Below are 12,508 nucleotides of genomic sequence, written 5' to 3'. Positions count from 1 at the left end.
TTTTTAGGGGAGTTAATACAGTTGTATTAAAAATTTCTCTACACTATGTCCCACCTTGTATCTATTTTGATGTAACATTTTCCTGAAGACTTTCAAACATGCATTAGACTGGAAGATTTTGCTATATGTAGTCAAACATTGATTACATTCATTGTAATATCCTTTCTGTTCCTTACACTCACCCACACTTTCCCAGTCATTTTTAAATTGTATATTCTGAAGGCCAAAGCTTCCATATCTTCTTCTTATCACTTTTGGTAAAAGAAATTTTAAATGCTGCTCTGGCAAATAGTGTTGGGTAGAATGAGAAGATATTGCTGAAAGAAATTTTAAAAACAACAAATTATCCCACTTGTTTCTTTCCTTCATAATCAAATAATAAATATTACAAAATTTATATGTAAAATTATCCTAAGCACATTAGCAGGATGGCACAATACAATATGTAGGCTCTAATTCTCTTTTACACAAATAAATATAAAAAATTATGCTTACCAAATTGACTTTGCGAAATTCTAATAAGGAAAGAAGAGTTCACAGAAAATCACACGAGAACAATACCAAAAGCAACAGAGAAGAGAAACAAAATTTCTTATACTGACACTCCAAGGCCTCTCCTCCTCCTTAATACAGCATAGAAGTGTATTACCAAACCCCAGCTTCTTTCTCAAAGAAAAGGAAAATGTTGGCTATATTTCTAGCTTTTAGAAAACCTTCCAAAGACAGGTTTTTGTCTCCCATAACACAGAGTTCAGAAAAGAATCATGATATTAAGTGAAGGACGGAGTGTGCTGAAACCAAAGATAAAAGATTATTACAACGTCAGGGAAATTTCACTACCACAGATGGAGAATAGTTATAGGTTATGATGACAGGCTCCTAAGAGGAAATGTAGGAAAGTTTCTTTAAATGGAAAACAAATATAGTCACAGAAGATGCATTCTCAGAACATATTTAAGGCTCCTTCAATCTCCAGTAAGGTGAATTGCTATCAGAGTCCCCCAGGATAAAGCCACTTGATGAAGTTTATGGAGCTGATTTTGCTAATTCTCAAATCTCAACCAACGATTACAATATACACAAAATTCAGGGTAACATATCCCCATCCAAGAAACAAAATAATAAGAAATCAACCATAAAGGATTGGAGATGTATAAATTAAAATTAATCATAAAAATTAAAAATAACCATCTGAATGATGCTTAATTTGTGAAATTAGAATGATATTGAACATTAAATGAAATCAGGAAAATGATAATATAAACAAAACATAGAAGCAGAAGAAAACATACACTGTTCAGCTGAGGCATACAATAAGAAATGACTTAGAAATTCTCAAAGGTAAGAATAAATACACAAACAAATTGAGAAGCTCAACATACTTCAGCTAAGAAAAACACAAAAGGACCCATAAAGGACAGGATGTAAGCAAAGTTTTAAAGTCATATAACAGGAGAATCTTCAAAGCAGCAAGAGAAAATTGATGTCATCTATAAGCATGCTTCTTAGAGATTACTAGTGGATTTATCAACAGAAAAGATGCATGTCAGAAAATAGTTGGGTGATATAGTCAAAGTGCTAAAAGAATAAAAACTTTAAAGCAGAACTATGTTTGACAAAACCGCTCTTCTAAATGGAGAAAAATAAACATCTCTCAAGATAATTCATACTGAAAAGGATTCTTACCCACAAGAAATTTTAAAGAGAGCCCCTTGTATTAAAAATAAAAAAAGATGCTAGAAAATAACACAAATTATATGAAATCAAATAACTCTGGGAAAGACATGGATATATCTAAGTAAAATTCTCTGTTATCATAATAACAATGCAGAAGACATTTTTATTTATGATCTAAAATTTGAAGACAAAATAGAAAAATAACATCACACCTCTGTTAATGAGTATACAATATAACGAGATAGAACTGGTGACACTAATAACAAAGATAATGGCAGACGTAATGAGGCAAAATTTTTGTTTGTGTCTAAATTTCAGTTGTTAGCATTTTAAAATATATTGCTGTAACTCTAAGAAACACTGTGTTGTCAACATGGTAACCACAGTAAAAATACCTATAGAGATACACTAAAATAATAACAAAGGCATCAAACCATGTCACTATAGAAATCAATGAGACACAAAGGAGGAAAAAAAGAGAAAAAAAGGAGCAAGAGATCTACAACAATAAAAATACAATTGATAAAATGGCAACAGTAAGTCAATCTCTTCCAGAAAATTATGAAAATATTAATGGAGTAAACTTCATAATCAAAAGACATACGTTGAATACAGATAGAGATTTAAGAAAATACTGATGAAAACATCCAACTATATACTGTCTGCAAGAGAATCACCTTACATCAAATGAGAAAATATGAAATAAAATTCATAGCACAGAAAAACACATTTCACGCAAATGTTAATCAAATTAGAGCAGGGGAGGTCAAAATTAGGCACAATATATTTTGAGTAAAAAAAAAAAGTCAAACTATACTTTAAATACTGTTATAAAAGATACAGAATGATATTAAATAATAATAAAAGGGTTCATTCACTTGAAACCTGATTTATTTTTACATTTCTATATATGTCTGTGTTTGTGTGTGTGTATGTATGTATATGTAAGTGTAAAATAAAGGTTGTCAAATATGGAAAGCAAACATAGACAGAATTAAAGCTAGAAATACATAGCGATGTGATAATGATAGGATCCTTGAATACCCCACTTGTGGTAATGAATAATAATGCAAGACACAATATTAACTGAGGGAACAGAGAAGTTTAAAGCACTATAAAACAATTATGCCTGATAGACATAGATAGCACTCCATGCAACAATACAATACAAAATCTTATCAATAGCTCAAAAGATATTCTCCTGGATAGGATAGTATTATGCCACAATACATTTTGTTACATATTTTTAACACTTAAACAATTACAGACAATTATTTATGACTGAAATGTAATAAAACTAGAAATCAATAACAGATGGAAAAAGAGAATATCTGTAAATAGATGGAAACTAAATGATGCATTCTTGAGAATGCTCTTCAAAGGTTGAAAGACTTACCATTTTTAAGATGTCCCTACTGCCCAAAATGATCTACAAATTCAATGCCATCTTTTTAAAATTCTCAAAGTAAAATTTTTTAGAAAAAGAAGTTAAAAACTCATATGAAATGCCAAAGTACCATGAAGAGAACAACAATCTCGAAAAAAGAAATAATGTTTGAGGCATCACATTTTCTGATTTCAAGACATTTGACAAAGGTACAGTAATCACAGTAGTTTGCTACAGACATAAAGTCAGACAATGAGAACAATGAAACAAAATGTAGAACAGATATAAATCCCTCAGGTACATGGTCAAATGAAGAGTTATTTGCACATCCATATTTACTGCAACATTATTCATAAAAGCCAATATGTGAATACAACCCAGATCTGCCTCATAAAACAAATGGATAAATATAATTTGATATATAATAATAATGAAATGTTATTCAATTTTGAAAAGGAGAAAATCTTCTAAGTTTACAATAAAGATAAATCATGACTTTATGCTAAATGAAATAAGCTAGCCACCCAAACAATGACACTTTATGAATCTACTTACACAAAATACTTAAAGTAGGTTGATTATTAGAAACAAAATAAAAATAGAATAGTATTTGTAAAGGATATATGTTGCATAACATTTTTAATATACTTACTGTGAATAAACTGTATAATCAAAATATTTAAGATGTTAAATTTCATGTGTTTTATGAAAAATAAATAATACCAAAAATGGTTTAAAAGCTTTTCAAAAATCATCTTCAAATAATTCATTAACACAAATTAATCACACAAAGATAATATATCTTTACCAATAAATATGTGTCGAATTTAAGATAATTTTCATGACTATTCATCATCAGGGTAAAATAACCATTTACCACCAAGAAAAAAGTGTACTACTCATAAACAAAATAGGAGTAATATTTATACAGGCAAGGAAACACAAAGAAAATCACATTCACAAAAGATATATGGCTGATTTATATTTTACTTTTGCCCCACAATATGTTAAAGTATACAGAGTTCAATACTATCATGCAAAAGTAAAATATACACATAAAAACTAAATAACATAATTGCCTAATTTGAAGTGGCCTACGTTAAAAAAGGATAGAGGAAAAAATGTAAAGAACTATGAAACCACAAAACAAAATTATAAAATTAATCTATAAAATTCTAAATAAACATAGTAAATGACTGAACAAGAATTCTAGATAACTGTAATTTTCAAACATGACTGGGCCCCATGACGAGCACAGATTCTGAAACATTAGCTTACACATAGGGCAATTTTATTTCACAAAACACATAATCATACATAAAGATCTTTGATAAATAAATGTTAAGGATTACGCATTGAAATGATGCTAGAGAACCTTCTTTCTTATGTCATTGCTGTGACTTTAATTTGTTTTTGTTCTCTCCATTTCTCAAGGTGTTGAGAAAGAAACTACAGAAGATAAACTAAAGAAAATTTAAAAGGAACCAAAGCAAGAAACTACAAAATCAATACAAGATATATTAAGGCAGTAAGAGAAGAAATGAGTGATGACATAGCCACAAGAAACAAAGTCAGAGTAACTTAATTTCTTTCAGTGGTAACTTTTAATATAAATGGATTAAATTCTTTAATCAAAAGAAGATAATATGGCTGAATGGATCAAGATTGAATAATTTTCTACAAATATTTTGTCTACTAGAAACTCATTTTAGCTGCAAGGACTCAAATAAGCTGAAACTAAATACATGAAAAATATATTCCATGCAAATAGTAACTCTAAGTGGATACAGTATACATAATTATTACTATATTAGATAAAACACACACTTTAGGGCAAAACTGTCATGAAATAATATGATTGATATTACATAATGATAAAATAGGTCCATTTGCCAGGAAACTACTATATATGTGAAGTGCACATGTGTATTAATATTTATAAAATATATGTTGAGCAGACGAGGGCCGGAAAGAGGGGTACCTGAGACCCCGGGAGACTCCACGGGAGGAGGCTGCGGAGGAGAACTAGAGGCTGAGACCACCGGAGCAGCCTGGAGACCAGCGGCAAGGGTAGGTGGATTTGCTGTTTCCGCTCCCCTGCATTTGGGACTGCTGCCGCCAGCCAGTGGTGAGCCTGTAGCAGACGTGGCACCAGGCTCCCAACTCCCTCCTGGCACCTCCATCTGCACAGACTCTAGCCGCGCGGCAGGTGCCATATTGCCTCCTCCTCCCCTCCGCCGACCCTACCCGCGGCTGGCCAGAGAGACAATACAGCCACCAGCTGGAGGCACCTCCAGGGAATGGGACCTTCCCTTTTGGGACCCTACATCTGACTCAGGGGAACTCAGACTGTGAGCTCCCTACCCGCCAGCCCTCCAATGTGCTGCTGGCATGGTATTCCCAGGAGAACGGTGCTGACTCAGAGGCTGAGACACATAGACCCAGCTTGGGCTCCCTGTGGGTGAATTGGGAACAGAACTCCTCTCCCTGGTGGGGATACAGTTTTTACTCTGAGACCCAGAGGTGGGACCTGCAGACCAGATCCCATGCACCTAGCTCGAGCATTGCCCAGAGCACAGAAGAGTTATACGTGAACAGCCTACTGAGGTGTGTGTGCCTTCAGGGGCAGATCAGCATCCTAGAGGGCAACCCTCCTCACAAAAGGAGGCCGTACGCCCAGCCCAGGTGGCATTCCGGCACAGGGAACCTCCCGGCCAGCATCACACTCTGGGGAGGCCCGGTGGCATGTGGTCTGGCCTGCTGGGAGAGACCCAGGAGTAGCTGCGGAGTTGGGGAGGGTGGAAAAAGCGAGGCCTGCTCCAGACTGCGGGTCTCAGACAGCCCCACCCCGACACCCAGACTTTCTGGCGGAGTGGGACCATTCCACCCCCGCCCTGACAGCTTTTCCTGGAAGTAGAGAACAGAACTTTGACCCCAACTAACGACATTGGTGGTGCCTGAGGGCAGGCTTACCCAACCCAGCTCCGCCCAGAACAAGAGCTGATAACAAGACACAAAATCAACAGCATAGCCTGTTCCTCAAAGCAGGCGCCACCTACTGACAGGGACGGCATCCTGCACAGACTTTTCACAGCACCCATTGACTCAATATACAGGAAGTGGTGGTAGCTCACCCACAGACACCACCTAACGGCTCAGAAACTAAACAAGGTGTGTGAATACCCAAACAAAAACCTAAAGCAAAGAAACAACAAGGATCGACATGGGAAGAAATCAGCGAAAGAACTCAGGAAATATGAAGAACCAAACGGAAAACACACCCCAAAGAGGAGCACCACCCGTTAGAAACAGACACCAACCCAAATCAGGCAAACAATATGACAGAAGAGGAATTTCCTATGTGAATCATAAGAACACTCACCGACCTGCAACAACAACTCAATAATCAACACAAAGAAACCACAAAAAGCCTCCAGGATATGGAACAAAGGTTCACTAAAGATATCGACACACTGAAGAAAACTTTAACTGAAGTCCTGGAGATGAAGAATCAACTCAAGGAATTACAAAATACTGTGAAAAGTCTCAAGAACAGGGAAGATCAAACAGAAGAAAGAATCTCAGAGATTGAAGATAACACCTTCCAATTAAATCAGTCACAGAGATAGAGCAGAGAAACAAGAGAAAAGAGCAAAGCCTACAAGAGCTGTGGGATTATGTGAAAAAACCTAACGTGAGGGTCATAGGGTTAGCAGAAGAGGAAGAAGACAACACTCAAGGGCTGGACAAGCTTTTTGAAGATATAATACAGGAAAATTTCCCAGGCCTTGCTCAAAATCTCGATATACAAGTTCAAGAAGCCCAGAAGACCCCTGGGAGATTCAATGCAAACAGGAAGACGTCACCACATGCAGTCATCAGACTGACCAAAATATCAACTAAAGAGGCTCTTCTAAGAGCTGTAAGAAGAAAGAAGCAAGAAACCTGCAAGGGAATGCCAATACGAATAACACCAGACTTCTCTAATGAGACTTTACAAGCAAGGAGAGACTGGGGCCCAATTCTCACTCTTCTGAAACAAAACAATGCCCAGCCTAGAATCTTATTCCCTGCAAAACTAAGCTTCATATATGAAGGAGAAATAAAGACATTCTCAGACAAGCAAAGTCTCAGAGAATTCACCAAGACAAGACCAGCCCTACAGGAACTACTGAATACAGTGTTACGCACGGAGCACCATAATAAAAACTCACGAATATAAAAACAATCAAAACCCAAAGATTAAAGGCCATAGAAATCAAAGCAACAACATCCAACCCAACAGAAAGAACAGTAATCTACCTTACCTATCAGTTCTCTCAATGAATGTGAATGGCTTAAACTCTTCACTTGAGACATAGGCTAGTTGAATGCATAAGAAAATACAGGCCAAGTATATGCTGTCTTTAGGAAACACATCAAACCTGCAAGGATGTATATAGACTAAAAGTAAAAGGGTGGAGATCAGTATTCCAGGCAAGTGGAAGCCAAAAGAAGGCTGGCGTGGCAGTTCTAATTTCAGACGATTTAGTTTTTAAACCAACAAAAGTAGTGAAACACAAAGAAGGTTATTATATAATGGTTAAGAGCACACTTCAACAAGAAGAGATAACAATTTTAAATATATGTGTACCCAACTTAGGTGCATCCACTTTCATAAACCAAACCTTACTGGATCTAAGCAAATGGATTAATAGCAACTCCACAATCAACGGAGATTTCAACACCACACTGACGGCACGAGACAGATCCTCCAAACAGAAAATTAATAAAGAAATAATGGACTTAAACAAAACCCTGGAACAATTGGGTCTGACTGACATCTATGGGATATTCTACCCAAAATCATCTGAATATATGTTCTTTTCATCAGCTAACAGGACATTCTCTAACATTGACCATATCCTAGGACACAAAGTAAATCTCAAGAAATTTAAAAAAAATAGAAATCATACCATGTACATTCTCAGATCACAGTGGAATAAAAGCAGAAATCAACCCTAACAGAAACTCACATTTCTACACAAAAACGTGGAAATTAAACAACCTCCTACTAAATGATCACTTCATAAATGAAGAAATCAAGATGGAAATAAAAAAATTCAATGAAGAAAATGACAATGGAGAGACAAGTTATCAACTCCTCTGGGACACACCTAAAGCAGTTCTGAGAGGAAAGTTTATCTCCATAAATGCCTATAACCAAAAGACAAAAAGATCACAAATAGACAATCTAATGAAACGACTCAAAGAGCTGGAAAAAGAAGAACAGACACACCCCAAACCCAGCAGAAGAAGTGAAATCAACAAGATCAAATCAGAACTAAACGAAATTGAAAACAGGGAAGCTATCCAGGAGATTAAGAAAACAAAAAGTTGGTTCTTTCAAAAAATAAACAAAATTGACACACCATTGGCTAAGCTAACGAAAAGCAGAAAAGAGAAATCTCTAATAAGCTCCATCAGGAATAAAAAAGGAGATATCACAACTGATCCCAAAGAGATACAAGATATAATTTACGAATACTACAAAAATCTTTATGTACACAAACTGGAAAATGTGGAGGAAATGGACAAATTTTTAGAAACACACAGCCTCCCTAGGCTCAACCAGGAAGAAATAGATTCCCTGAATAGACCAATCTCAACAGCTGAAATAGAAATAGCAATTAAAAATCTCCTAAAAAGAAAAGTCCCGGTCCAGATGGCTTCACACCCGAATTTTACCACACTTACAAAGAAGAACTAGTACCTATCTTGCAGAAACTATTCCACAACATTGAGAAGAACGGAAACCTCCCCGACACCTTTTATGAAGCGAATATTACTCTGATACCAAAACCAGCAAAGGATGCAACAAAAAAAGAAAACTACAGACCAATATCCCTAATAAATATAGATGCAAAAATTTTCAACAAAATCTTAGCTAACCGAATCCAGATACTTATCAAAAAAATAATCCACCACGACCAAGTGGGCTTCATCCCAGGGATGCAGGGATGGTTCAACATGGACCACATGATTCTATCAATAGATGCAGAAAAAGCTTTTGACAAAATTCAACACCCTTTCATGATACGAACACTTAAGAAAATAGGCATAGAAGGGACATACCTAAAAATGATACAAGCCATCTATGACAGACCCATAGCCAACATCATACTGAATGGGGAAAAATTGAAATCATTCCCACTTAAAACTGGAACCAGACAAGACTGCCCACTATTTCCACTTCTGTTCAACATAGTGCTGGAAGACTTGGCTACAGCAATCAGACAGGAAAATGGAATTAAAGGTATCCAAATAGGGGCAGAAGAGATCAAACTTTCACTGTTTGCTGATGATATGATATTATATCTAGAACACCCCAAAGATTCAACCAAGAAACTCCTGGAACTGATCAATGAATTTAGTAAAGTCTGAGGATACAAAATCAGCACACAGAAATCAGAGGCATTCATATACGCCAACAACAATCTAATTGAGAACCAAATCAAAGACTCAATTCTCTTCACAATAGCCACAAAGAAATTAAAGTACCTAGGAATATACTTAACCAAGGACGTAAAAGACCTCTACAGGGAGAATTATGAAACAATGAGGAAGGAAATAGCAGAGGATGTAAACGGATGGAAATCCATACCATGCTCGTGGATTGGCAGACTCAACATCATCAACATGTCTATACTACCCAAACTGATCTACAGATTCAATGCAATACCTATTAAAATCCCATCAGCATTCTTCACAGATAAAGAAAAAATAATTTTACGCTTCGTATGGAACCAAAGAAGACCCCAAATCCAAAAGCAATTATAGGCAACAAAAACAAAATGGGAGGCATTAATATGCCAGATATCAAACTATACCACAAAGCTGTAGTAATTAAATCAATATGGTATTGGCACAAAAATAGGAATATGGACCAGTGTAACAGATGTGAGAATCCTGATATAAAACCATCCTCATATAGCCATCTAATCTTTGACAAAGCAGACAAAAACATACGCTGGGGAAAAGAATCCCTTTTCAATAAATGGTGCTGGGGAAACTGGATAGCCACCTGTAGAAGGCTAAAACAGGACTCACACCTTTCACCTCTCACAAAAATCAACTCACACTGGATAACAGACTTAAACCTAAGGTATGAAACTATTAGAATTCTAGAGGAAAAAGTTGGTAACACTCTCCTAGACATCGGCCTAGGCAAAGAGTTTATGAACAAGTCCCCAAAGGCAATCACAGCAGCAATAAAAATAAATAAATGGGACATGATCAAACTACAAAGCTTCTGCACAGCCAAAGAAATAGTCATGAAAGTAAACAGACAACCTACAGAATGGGAGAAAATTTTTGCATCCTATGCATCCGATAAGGGACTGATAACTAGAATATACTTAGAACTCACAAAAATCAGGAAGAAAAAATCAAATATCCCTATTAAAAAGTGGGTAAAGGAGTTGAACAGAAACTTTTCTAAAGAAGACAGAAGAATGGCCAACAAACTTATGAAAAATTGCTCAACATCTCTAATCATCAGGGAAATGCAAATCAAAACCACAATGAGATATCACTTAATTCCAGTGAAAATGGCCTTTATCAAAAAGTCTCCAAACAATAAATGCTGGCGTGGATGCGGAGAGAGAGGAACACTCCTATACTGCTGGTGGGACTGCAAAGTAGTTCAACCTCTGTGGAAAGCAATATGGAGATACCTTAAAGTGATACAAATGAATCTACCATTCGATCCAGCAATCCCATTGCTGGGCATCTACCCAAAAGATCCAATGACACTCTACAAAAAAAGACACCTGCACTCGAATGTTTACAGCAGCACAATTCATAATTGAAGTGCTGTGGAAACAGCCCAAGTGCCCATCAATCCAAGAATGGATTAATAAAATGTAGTATATGTATACCATGGAGTATTATTCAGCTCTAAGAAACAATGGTGATATAGCACATCTTATATTTTCCTGGTTAGAGATGGAATCGATACTATTAAGTGAAGTTTCCCAAGAATGGAAAAACAAGCACCACATATACTCACCAGCAAATTGGTATTATAGGACCAGCATCTAAGTGGTCACATAGGTACTACAGTAATAGGGAATTGGGCGGGTGGGAGGGGAGAGGGGGGCGGGTATATACATATATAATGAGTGAGATGTACACCATCTGGGGGGAAATGGGCATTTTTTGAAGCCTTAAAATCTGTACCCCCATAATATGCCGAAATAAAAAAAAAGTAAAAAAAATATATATATATGTTATATGTTATGGATTATATGTTATATAATATATAAATTACATGTATGTATAACATCAGGGATTTCAAACACATGGAAAAATATATTGGCAGAAGTGAAGCAAAAAATAATACAGCAACATGGTTGCTGTTTATTTTAAGGCCACACCTTCATTAATGATTAGGAGAATTAGAGAAAAGATCATTAAGAAAGTTGAAAACATAAATATTATATAGCAATTAGAACTAACAAATACAGAATTCTCAAGTCAAAGCAGCAAAGTATATAATATTTTCAATTACATATGGTGTCTTCTGTTAGAACACGTAAAAATCCTAATCAAATTTAAGATGACAGAAGGGCAAGAAAGTTGATGAGAAAACCCACCAGCCAGAGTCTCTAAGCAAGAAAGACAAATTTTAGAAAAAAGTAAAAAAAAGCCAAGGGGCAGGAAAACATAGATTGGTCAAGGATCAAAAGGAAGAGTGCCTGAAACTACAGAAGACTCTATAGGAAGAAGTTGTAGAGGAGAATTAGAAGAAAGACCCCCTCAAGAGGTATAGAGACCAGTAAAAAGAAGGGTAATAGGAGCAGTTAAATTTCCCTTCCCTTGCATCTCAGACTGCTGGTGGACACTGGAGCAGTTAGAGAGACCTGCCAACATCAGCCCAGAGATGGCCACCACCAGTGAGTGGTGAGCCCCTTGCAGACACCAGAATCCCAGCTCCCTTTGGGTACCTCCCAGCCCATAGACTCTAGCCAATATGTAGGCACCATACTGCTTCCTTCTACCCTTACCCTATCCTACCTGTGGCTGTGAGAGAGACAATTTAGCTACCACTCAGAGGCATCTGCAGGTAATGTGACCTTTCCTTTTGGGACCCTCTAGCAGACTGAGGGGTATTCAGACTGTGACCTCCTACCCTCCAGCTCTCCAGGGTGCCACCTGCCTGGACTCCAGAACAATGGGGCATATCCTGGGGCAGAGAACGTTGATCCACTTTGGACACCTTGATCTCCTGGACCCAGGAGACAGGCCTGCAGATGAGATCCCTTACAGCGAGGTCCTGATCACATACACTGGGGCACAGAATGGATATTTGTGAATGAGCCTACTGACGTGTGTGTGTGTGTCTTCAGGGGCAGATCAGCATGCTTCAGGGACAACAGTCTTCCCACCAGAAGGCTGTCCACC

This window comes from Microcebus murinus, chromosome 8 (genome assembly GCF_040939455.1).
Source record: "Microcebus murinus isolate Inina chromosome 8, M.murinus_Inina_mat1.0, whole genome shotgun sequence".
Classification (NCBI taxonomy): Eukaryota; Metazoa; Chordata; class Mammalia; order Primates; family Cheirogaleidae; genus Microcebus; species Microcebus murinus.
Note: the sequence above shows the minus strand (reverse complement) of the source record.